Source organism: Carlito syrichta, unplaced genomic scaffold (genome assembly GCF_000164805.1).
Source record: "Carlito syrichta isolate Samal-C Ts95f unplaced genomic scaffold, Tarsius_syrichta-2.0.1 Scaffold311707, whole genome shotgun sequence".
NCBI lineage: Eukaryota > Metazoa > Chordata > Mammalia > Primates > Tarsiidae > Carlito > Carlito syrichta.
This window is the reverse complement of record NW_007255803.1, coordinates 267831-278871: the sequence shown is the minus strand read 5'-3', so window position 1 is coordinate 278871 and position 11041 is coordinate 267831. Positions and strand designations below refer to the sequence as shown.

The 11041-nt window shown below is 44.0% G+C and overlaps 1 pseudogene; it reads right to left on the bottom strand.

Annotated features, from left to right (window-relative positions):
• Positions 1–134: 134 nt before the first annotated feature.
• Positions 135–1682, bottom strand: LOC103271499 (annotated as a pseudogene).
• Positions 1683–11041: the final 9359 nt, after the last annotated feature.

Here is an 11041-nt window from a genome sequence, read left to right as displayed (position 1 = left end):
CACTGCACTCCAGTCTGGGTGACAGAGTGAGACTCCAACTCAAAAAAAAAAAAATAGTATTTGTGTTAAAAGAAATAGACTTAAATGTGTACATAGAATCTTCCTTGTGATTTCTGGCTTGAGTGCTTGAATGACTATTGCAAGTAATATTTAACATTTTAATAAAATTGTTCATTATTAAGATATTCCTTTTTTTTTTTGAGTTGGAGTCTCACTCTGTCACCCAGACTGGAGTGCAGTGCCACTCCCAGTTACTGCAGCCTCGACCTGCTGGGCTCCAGTGATCCTTCCGCCTCAGCCTTCCAAGTAGCTGAAACTACAGGCGCACGCTACCAGGCCTGGCTAATTTTTTAAAATTTACTGTAGAGATGAGGTCTCGCCAAGTTGCCCAGGCGGGTCTCGAACCCGTGGGCCCAGGCAATCCACTTACCTCCGCCTCCCAAAACGCTGGGATTACAGGCTGAGCCTCTGAGTCCGGCCCGTTATTAAGATATTCTAAGATAATATTTCCACCATCACATAAAGAAAAATCCTTCCTAGCCATCCAGGCTTCCAAAGTATGATACAAGGATAAGGCTTCTGAAGTAATGTGACTCATCCTTAATTTCTTTTCTTTCTTTTTTTTTTTTTTTTTTTTTGAGTTGGAGTCTCACTCTGTCACCCAGGCTGGAGGGCAGTGGCCACTCCCGACCACTGCAGCCTCGACCCGCTGGGCTCCGGCGATCCTTCCGCCTCAGCCTTCCAAGTAACCGGAACTACAGACGCGCTACTACACCCGGCTAATTTTGATTTATTGTAGAGATGAGGTCTCGCCAAGTTGCCGGGTGGGTCTCGAAACTGCGGGCTCAGGCAATCCACTCACCTCAGCCTCCCAAAGGTGCGGGATCACAGGCTGAGCCACCGAGCCCGGCCCATCCTTAATTTCTCAGCTGTTGATTATTTATTGTCTTTTTTAAGACTGGCTAGAGAGGCTGCAAAGTTTAAGAACCATCAGTGACAAAAGAACATTGGTTCGCTCTTCTCTTTGGTACCCTTAGGTAAGAAAACCTGAAAGTAAATTCTTTCTGTTTATAAAAGAGAGATACTATCAAACTGGGTTAAAAAAAATAAATCCAGTTACATGCTGCTTACACTTTATGGCAATGACTTATCCCCACCAGCATGCATCTGCAATTTCATCAGTGCAACCCTGGCAGCTGTCTCATTAATTTTTGGACCTTTCCATCATTTACTTGCTATCTCTCCTGTTTCGGAATCAATAATATCTTTAACAAGTTTCTGAGTGGCAGCCATATGAGGTTTTGGAATTTCCAGTTTTCCACACTCATGATCTGACTGACAACGGTGTCTCAGGCAAAAATTCTTCTCACAATAGGACATATAACTGCCACAAGTTCTCTTCAGCACAGTCCTTGAATGGGCGCAAGTGAGACATGTTTATTTGTCTTCAGTCTGTCATAGATTGCAGTGACCTCAGAACAACCATGAGACTCCTTACTTCTGTGTTCAAGGCAAAACATTCCTGAACAACCATCACACACAAATGGAAGAAAATTCACTGCCACCATTTGTGGAGCCAAAGTGGGGCCTGGTGTCTTGCAGCTGGGGATGGAGACTTCCAGATCATCTTGCTGCTGGCCATGCTCCACCTGGCACTGTTGCCCTATGTCCAGCTCTGCCATGTCTCCCTTTTCTTTTCTTTCTTTCTTTTTTTTTTTTTTTGAGTTGAAGTGTCACACTGTCGCCCAGACTGGAGTGCAGTGGCCGCTCCCGGCCACCGCAGCCTCGACCTGCTGGGCTCCGGCAGTCCTTCTGCCTCAGCCTTCCAAGTAGCCGGAATTACAGGCATGCGCTACCACGCCCGGCTAATTTTTTTTATTTATTGTAGAGATGAGGTCTCACCAAGTTGCCCAGGCGGGTCTCGAACCCGCGGGCTCAGGCAATCCACTCGCCTCGGCCTCCCAAAGTTCTGAGATTACAGACTGAACCACCAAGCCAGCCTCCTTTTCTTTTCTTAAGTATCTATATACCAGCATTCTTTTAGATGCTGGGGATATAAGAACAAAGGAGACAGTCTTAGGCCTAGACCTCAAGGAGCTCACAACTTCGCAAAGGAAACAGAGCCACTCCCACAATTCAATGTGATAAGTGCTATAATAAGAGTATGCATAAAACTCATGGAACAATAATGAGGAAGCAATTAATTCTACCTTCCTTGGAAAGTCAAGGAAGACTTTATAGAGGAGGTGATATTTTACCTGAGCCTTCAAATATGCACAGAAATTTGCCAAACAAGAAGGAAAAAGGCATTCTAGACATAGGAAGATCCCAGAGGCATGAAAAGGTCAAGTGTTTTCAGGAAATGGTGAATAGACTGTGGTGGTCCCAGACTCTGCAAAGATGAGTCTGGTAGGCAATGAACAGGCAGAGAATGGTGGAGAGAAAAAAGCTGGAGGAGGAAGGAGCTGGTGGGATCCAGGTGGTGAGGACCCTTAGGCAGGGCTGATTCGCAGCAGTGGGCACCAGTTCTGCTCAACCACTAAATTGCTGCTGTCTGGAATCCTCTCCATGGGGCCTCCCCTGCCATCAGCCTCTCTCTACTTCTTTGGTCCAATAACTACTGAGTAAACATCTGGCACAGCAGGGGCCTCTGAGGCCCCTCCAGCTGCCTGTCAACGTGCTGGTACTGGAAAGATTTGCTTTCTTCCTGACAATCTCAATCACACCCAGGATTAAATTATCACCAATAAACAGATGACTCACAAATGCTTATCTCCAGCCATATCTTCCTCTGCACTGCAGACTCTTCTTATTTTTAATTGTCTACTTAACACCCTTTTTGGTTGTCGCATGCAGGGCACCTCAAAGTCAGTCTGCCCCAAATTAGCCTTGTCTTCATGTCCCAACAGGACTTCTTCCATCACTATCTCAGATGATGGCACCACATTCATTCAATTACACACACCAGGAAACTGAGCAGTCATCAATTCCTCAATCCCTTCATCTCCTCTATCACTAAATCCTGGCGATTCGACTAATATCCCTTAAAGTCATTCATTTTGCTTCATCTCCACCACCACCATTTGTTGAGCCCAAGCCACCATCAGCTCTTGCCTGGAGCACGACAGTGGCTTCCCATCTGGTTTCCCCCACTGACTTTCTCTCTCCCTCCACTCTCTCCTACACCCCCCCAATCCACCTGCTCACTTAACACACAGTAATCTTTTGATGATATAAATGTTCTTAATGACTCCCAATGCTCCTTAACAGTGGTATGCAAGGTTGGGCGGGGAATGCTTTTCTGGGATTTTGGAACGTGGCATTAAACTCCCCTAGTCTTTCCCTCCTCAAAGACCCTCTCACTTATTAATCCCTCTCCCACCACAGGGATCTTGCACATGATTTTCCTTCTGCCTGGGACTTTCTTTTTTTTTTTTCTTTTTGAGTTGGAGTCTCACTCTGTCGCCCAGGCTGGAGTGCAGTGACACACTCATGGCCACTCCAGCTTCTACCTGCTGAGCTCCAGTGATCCTTCCACCTTAGCCTTCCAAGTAGCTGGAACTACAGGAGCACTCTACCACGCCCGGCTAATTATTTATTTATTGATTGTAGAGACAAGGTCTCACCAAGTTGCCCAGGCTGGTCTCAAACCTGTGGGCTCAGGCAATCTTCTTGTCTCGGCCTCCCAAAGTGCTGGGATTATAGGCTGAGCCATCGAGCCCTGCCGGACTTTCTTTCTTGATGTCGAGTGGAATGCAGTGTAGTTGTTCTGTGGATTCTTTGACTTCATCACAGAAAGGAAATTTAGAGGAAATCTAAGGCATAATTTAAGGCAGAGTTTATTAGAAAGAAGACATGTTCAAGAGAGAACATGAGTGTCTTAAGAGAAAGGACACCTACACCCTGACCTGTTGTTAACTGAGTGCTTATATATATATATTTAAACAACCTATTTCTTAAACTATGTTTGTGTGCTATGTGGTTGGTTATCACTTATTGGTTACAAGTTTTTATTTTTGTCATCTACTTCTTAACTTACTGTGTCCTGTGAAAATCTCGAAATAATGCTAAAAGCTACTGTTTTACTGAGCAATTATTTTTTCCTGAAAATAGCATCTCCTAGTGCCTCTGGTTCTAGAGAGTTATGTCCTGATAAGACTGGGTGATGCCCAGCTGGATGCCTGAGCACCTGGTTTTTAAATTATCTAAACTGCCGGGCTCGTTGGCTCAGCCTGTAATCCCGCGCCTTTGGGAGGCCGAGGTGAGTGGATTGCCTGAGCCTGCAGGTTCGAGACCCACCTGGGCAGCAAGACCTCATCTCTACGACAAATCAAAAAATCAGCCGGGTGTGGTAGTGCGCGCCTGAAGTTCCAGCTACTCGGAAGGCTGAGGCGGAAGGATCGCCAGAGCCCAGCAGGTCGAGGTTGCGGTGGCTGGGAGCAGCCACTGCACTCCAGTCTGGGCGACAGAGTGAGATTTCAACTCAAAAACAAAACAAAACAAAACAAAACCAAAATAAATTATCTAACCTATGCCTGCCTGCAAGAAACTCATCTATGCTTAAGCTATGCTAGTTACCCTGTCTCATTCCCGGCTTTCTTGGACTAGTTAAGTTCTCATGCTTCAAGACCGTTTCTCCAAGGAAATTTGTCCTGAACTGTCTATAACTGTGTAAGATCTCACTCTTTTTTCTATAATCTCACAGTACCATATACTGTCTCTTTGATGCACTTGTCACTGTTGCAATTTTACCTTTGTGTACCATTATTTAATTAATATCTAAGTTTTTGAGTAAATTGTAACCTCCATGAGATCTAGGACAGTGTGTTTTTGATCACCATTGTATCCCCAGCACCTAGCATTATTCTGGAATATGACAGATATTGAATAAATATTTATTAAATGAATGCATTCTTCTATCTTTTCCTCTATCTGTTTCTTTTTTTTTTTTTTTTTTTTTTAGTTGGAGTCTCACTCTGTCGCCCAGGCTGACACTCACAGTCACAGCAGCCTCGACCTGCTGGGCTCAAGCGATCCTTCTGCCTCAGCCTTCCAAGTAACTGGAACCACAGGCGTGTGCCACCACACCTGGTTAATTTTTTAATTTATTGTAGAGAAGAGTTCTCGCCATGTTGCCCAGGCTGGTCTCACCCCTGAGCTCAGACAATCCTCTTGCCTTCGTCTCCCAAAGTGTTGGGATTACAGGCTTGAGCCACTGTGCCTGGTTTATCTGCTTCTTTTTTTTTACACAATTGTGTTCACATTGTATACATACTTTTTTATCTTGTCCTTGTCCTTTGGCTATTTCATTATTAGCATTTTCCTATGGTATTACAAATCTCTCCAAGCCTTGCATGTAAAATATAGTTGATGGTAACATTTATCCAACCTAACTTTCAGGATTGCGGCATCATAAAGTATGTGAAAGTTCATTGTAAGTAATCTGTACATATGAGACTGTATTTTTGCATTTCAAAGGAAGTGTGGGTTACATTTCTCTCTGGTACCCTCCCCACCTCGGCTTTTATACCTCTTTTCCTCAGGCATATTTTTGGGGCACTTGTTCTGCTTGATTAACTAGTTAAGGTGCAAACTAACTCATTAACTTTAATGTCCTACCAACCCGAAGAGCTTTGCATTTTTTGAAAAGGACCACTGGTAGAAGGGCATTCAGCACAAATAGGTGAGGCTTGGGGGCCAGAGGAAGACCCAAAAGTTTCATGTAACAAATGCTTACTGGGAGTCAGTTATGGGCTTGTACTGTGCTGTGTATTGAGTGTAGAGATGAGCGCTCCAGTCTCAACCCGGTGAGCTGTGGGTCAAGTGGGGGAAGAGATACATTGCAAATGAATAGAGCACAGTGAGAGTGTCGCTGTGAGGAAGATGTACACGATGGCCATGGAGGGCTAAGAGAGCAGGAGGTGCAAGAGGTGACCTTGGGGGGAGTCTTGAAGGGCAAATACAGAAGAAATGTTACTCTGAGCAAAGGGAACAACACATGCAAAGGTAAAGAGGAAGAGGAAGCATGGGCACTCAAGGAACTGCAGTTAGGTAAAGTGGCTGGGGTATGGGCTGTCATAAAGGCATTTGGCTCAAACCTAAGGACCTGGAAGACCCTGCCTGCACATAAAGGACTTGCTGTGCCTTTTTTTTTTTTTTTTTGAGTCAGTATTTCACTCTGTCACCCTGGAGTGCAGTGGCACCATCACAGCTCATCGCAGCCTCAACCTTCTGGGTTCAGGTAATCCTCCTGCCTCAGGCTCCCAAGTAGCTGGTACTGCAAGTACGTGCCACCAGGCCCAACTAATTTTTATATTGTTTTATAGAGACAGCGTCTTGCTACATTACCCAGATTGGTCTCAAACTTCTGGGCTTAAACAATCCTCTCACCTCAGCCTATGAAAATACTGGGATTACAGACGTGAGCCGCCCCGTCTGGCTGGACTTTATTGTGATGGGGAATGATTAAAGAGTTTGGAGCAGTGTGAAAGATTAATCAAATCTTTGGGCCTGGGTGAGACTAAGAGAAGGGAAAACCAGTTTGAAGACTATTATAATTAGCCAGGTTAGAGCTGAAGACTGTCTGATCCAGGGCCACAGTAATGAGATATGAGGAGAGGGTACAGATATGGGAGATTTTGTGGAGATATAATAGACTTGGTGCCTGGCTGAGGGTGGAAAAAAGAGGTTTAATCACCTGCCTTTGGACTGATAAGGTAACTGCATAATTGTACAGATAAGAAAATGAGATTCCACCATAAGTGGTTTCCCTAAAGTCATGGCTAGTAGGTAGTTGACCAAGCTAGAGTAGTCACTGGCGGAATTTTGAGGACCAGTGCTTCAGGGAGCCTAGCCCTACTAATGACCTCTTTGACTCTGTTCACCCAGTTGAAGAACTTTCTCCATCATCATAATCACCAAGTAGTGATGATATCCAAACCTTCATGGGCTGATACTTGTTCCCTAAATATCCCAGGCCTGTTCTGTGGTTCTAACTCCAGGAACTTCACCCAAACCTCCTCTGATACACTGTTAGTGAGTTAATGGATGGGTCTGTGGCATGTATAAGGAGATCAGCAGATGCTGGATCTAGCTGTTTGCCTTCTGACTTCCTAGAACGGAAATGTGACTTCTGGTGTTTGAGTAGATCACATGCACTTAGTACATTACCAAATTCTAGCATGTAGGGTGTGGGAACGGAGCAGATTTTGTAAGGACTGGCTGGTGGGGTTTCCAGCCAAGTTGTTGCTTCCCTCTTTTCTATGTTTTTCTGTTGCCCTTAATTTCTCACTTTGTCTTTATATAAAGGAAAGGAAAGGAAATGACTGCCCTCTCTATGTTTTTCTGTTGCCCTTAATTTCTCACTTTGTCTTTATATAAAGGAAAGGAAAGGAAATGACTGCCCTCTCTCAGTTGGCTTCTCATCCTTACCCTACACTGTCTTTTTAACTCTCTCTCTCTCCAGATCATGTGTACAAGCTGGGTTTAATGCCATTGAAGTACAGAACTCTATAGCTCCAGCTTGGCTTTTTCCTTTTTATTTTTTTGAGTCAAGTCTCGTTCTGTTACCCAGGCTGGAGTACAGTGGCATGATTATAACTCACTGTGACTTTGAACTTCTAGGCTCAAGGGATCCTCCCGCCTCAACCTCCCAAGTAGTTGGGATTACAGGCTTGAGCCACCACACCTGGAAGCCTTTTCACTTTAATTATGTTGGTGACAAGTGTCAACCCTAACCTCAAATTTTCTCTTATTCCTCAATACATCAGTATACCCTTCACCATCACAGGCTGAAAGATTCTGCCAGGAAAGCACTAAGCTCTTGAGTCCTAGTGGAGCTGGATGTATATGTGGAATTAACAGATATTGATCAGATCATCTTTATTCTCCATTGGAATTCAGTCACCATCTCTGGCCTTGGAGAACTATTAGAATTATGCCAAGATGCCCCAATGGTGAGCTTACTGAAAGTCATTCTCTGAAAGTTCCCTTTTATAGCCCCCTCAAATCAAGACCTCTTTGGATATTTCCCTCAGCACTTTCTCTGTCCTTGACTGAACTCTTTTTTTTTTAAATAGGAGTCTCACTCTGTTGCCTAGGCTAGAGCAGTGGCATGCTTACGGCCGCCACTGCCTCAACCTGGCTCAGGTGGTCCTTCCCCCTTAGCCTTCCAAGTAGCTGGAACCACAGGCACATGCCACCGGCTAAGCTTTTGATTTATCATAGAGATGAGGTCTTGCCAAGTTGCCCAGGCTGGTCTCTAAGCCATGGGCTCAGGCAATCCTCTCACCTCGGCCTCCCAAAGTGCTGGGATTACAGGTATGAGCTACCACACCTGGCTAACTGAACCCTTTTATGTCTGGAAAATGAGGAGAAATGATGAACTGGAAACACAGGTGACACTTTGCTTAGAACATCAACCTAAAGCAATCCGGTCCCCAAATCATCATTTTCTGCATCAACTGGAACTTGTTAGGAGTGCAAATTATCATGGGTCTCCCACATACCATGGACATTCACTCCATTAGGCACTAAGCATCTCTGCAGATCTTTTTTAGATAATTCCATCTCTGAGACAGCTGCGTGTACTCTGACCTTATGATCCTTCTAAGGGACTAGCAAAAGTTTGTCCAGCATTCCCTTGGCTTCCTCTCCAGAGCATTCTTTCCTAACAGTGAATCTCCTAATTTTAGTATCTCTTCCAATCTGGATAGGTTGAGAATTTCCCAAATCCCCAAGTCCTGATTCCTTTTTGCTTCCAGTTTTTCTCATAATTTATCTATTTTCTCTCAAATTTTACTATAAACAGCAAAAACAAACCAGGCTGCATATTAGACACTTTGCTTGGAAATCCTTTCAGCTAAATATTCAAGTTCACTGTTTACAACTTCTACTTTCCATATAACTGCAGGACACAATTCAGCTAAGTTTTTTGTTCACTGTAGAACAAAGACCACCCCATTTCCTTTAGTTTCCAATAAAATGTTCTCACTTCCTTCTAAGCCCTGACCAGAAGCACCTTTATTTTTTATTTTTTGGAGCTAGAGTCTCTCACTCTGTCAACCCAGGCTGGAGGGCAGTGACATGCTCCCAGCCACCACAGCCTCGATCTGCTGGGCTCTGGCGATCTTTCCACCTCAGCCTTCCAAGTAGTTGGAACTACAGGTGTGCGCTACCACGCCTGGCTAATTTTTGATTTATTGTAAAGACGAGATCTCGCCAAGTTGCCCGAGCGGGTCTTGAACCCGCAGGCTCAGGCAATCCACTCACCTTGGCCTCCCAAAGTGCTGGGATTACAGGCTGAGCCACTGAGTCTGGCCCAGTAGCACCTTTAAAAAAAAAAAAAACACCACATTTGCCTGTGTGTGTGTGTGTGTGTGTGTGTGTGTGTGTGTGTATGTGTGTGTGTGTGTGTGTGTTAGTTTTTTAGTTGGAGTCTCACTCTGTCACCCAGGCTAGAGTGCAGTGGTGCGATCACACCACACCATATCCCTGACTTCCTGAGCTCAGGTGATCCTTCCACCTCAGCCTCTTGAGTAGCTGATGCTACAGGTGCATGCCATGCCCAGTTAATTTTTATACTTTTTGTAGAGACGGGGTCTCACTGTGTTGGCCAGGCTGGTCTTTAACTCCTGGCCTCAAGAAATGAGCCCACCTTGGCTTCCCAAAGTGCTGGGATACAGGTATGAGCTACTGTGCCCAGTCTTAGCAGCACCCTTAATATCCATATTTTTACCAAGATTAGGTAATTAGATATTGTCTAAGACAGTTACTCTATTCTTCACTTCAATACTTTATTCTTCACTTCCTTCTGATCCCTCACCAGCAGAGTTTTTTGTTTTTTGTTTTGAGTTGGAGTCTCACTCTGTCACCCAGGCTAGAGTGCAGTGGTATACTCATGGCCACCCCAGCGTCAACCCACCTCTGGCAATCCTACCACCTCAGTCTTCCAAGTAGCCAGAACTACAGACATGCACTACCCAGCTAATTTTTGATTTATTGTAGAGAGGAAGGCTTGCAAGTTGCCCAGGCTGCTCTCGAACCTGCAGGCTCAGGCAATCCACTCACCTTGACCTCCCAAAGTATTGGGATTACAAGGCTGATCCCTCAAGCCTGGTCTTCAGCAGAGTTTTTAACACCCGTAGTTCAAGGTAATCTCGGCTTTTTCTGTCCATGACTCTTAAAATTCTTCCGTCTACTTCTTATTGCCCAATTCCAAAGCCACTTGATTTTTTTAGGCATTTATTATATTAGCACCCTATTCTTAGTGCCAAAATTCATATCAATTTCCTATTGTTGCTGTAACAAATGAGCATGTACTTAATGGCTTAAAACAACACAAGTAGGCAGGGCACAGTGGCTCAGGCAACATAGCAAGTAGTCTCAGCTACTAAGAAAGCTGAGGCAGAAGGATCATCTGATCTCAGGAAGGAGAGTCTGCAGTGAGTTATGATTATGCTACTACACTCCAACCTGAAAAACAGAGTGAGACTCTGACTCAAAAAAAAGAAAAAAGAAAGAAAGAAAGAAAGAAAGAAAGAAAGAAAAAGCCTTAATCACATCTGCAAAATCTCCTTTGCCCTATAAAGTAACATATTCATAATTTCATCCAAAGATTAGGATGTGGACATCTTTGGGAGAATGTTATTTAGCCTACCACAGCTTGAGAGAATGGAAACAGTTGCTGGAGATACCAAGAAAGTCAAGCAGCCAGGGTGGATAGGTAAAGAGAAGTTGGTCAATAGTCCACAGTTACAGTTTTGATAAGGAAGAATAAGTTCTGGGGTCCTATTACACAGCACAGCGACTATAGTTATTAATAATGCATTGTGTATTTCAAATGAGCTAAAACACAGGATTTTAATGTTTTCATCTCAAAGAAATGATAAATATTTGAGGTGCTGGCTATGCAAATTAGCCTGATATAATCATTCCACAATAATTACAGGTATGGAAACATCACACTGTATCTTAGTGATATATTCAATTATTATTTGTTAATTAAAAAAAAAAAAAAAAAAATAAAGTCAAACAGAGGTGG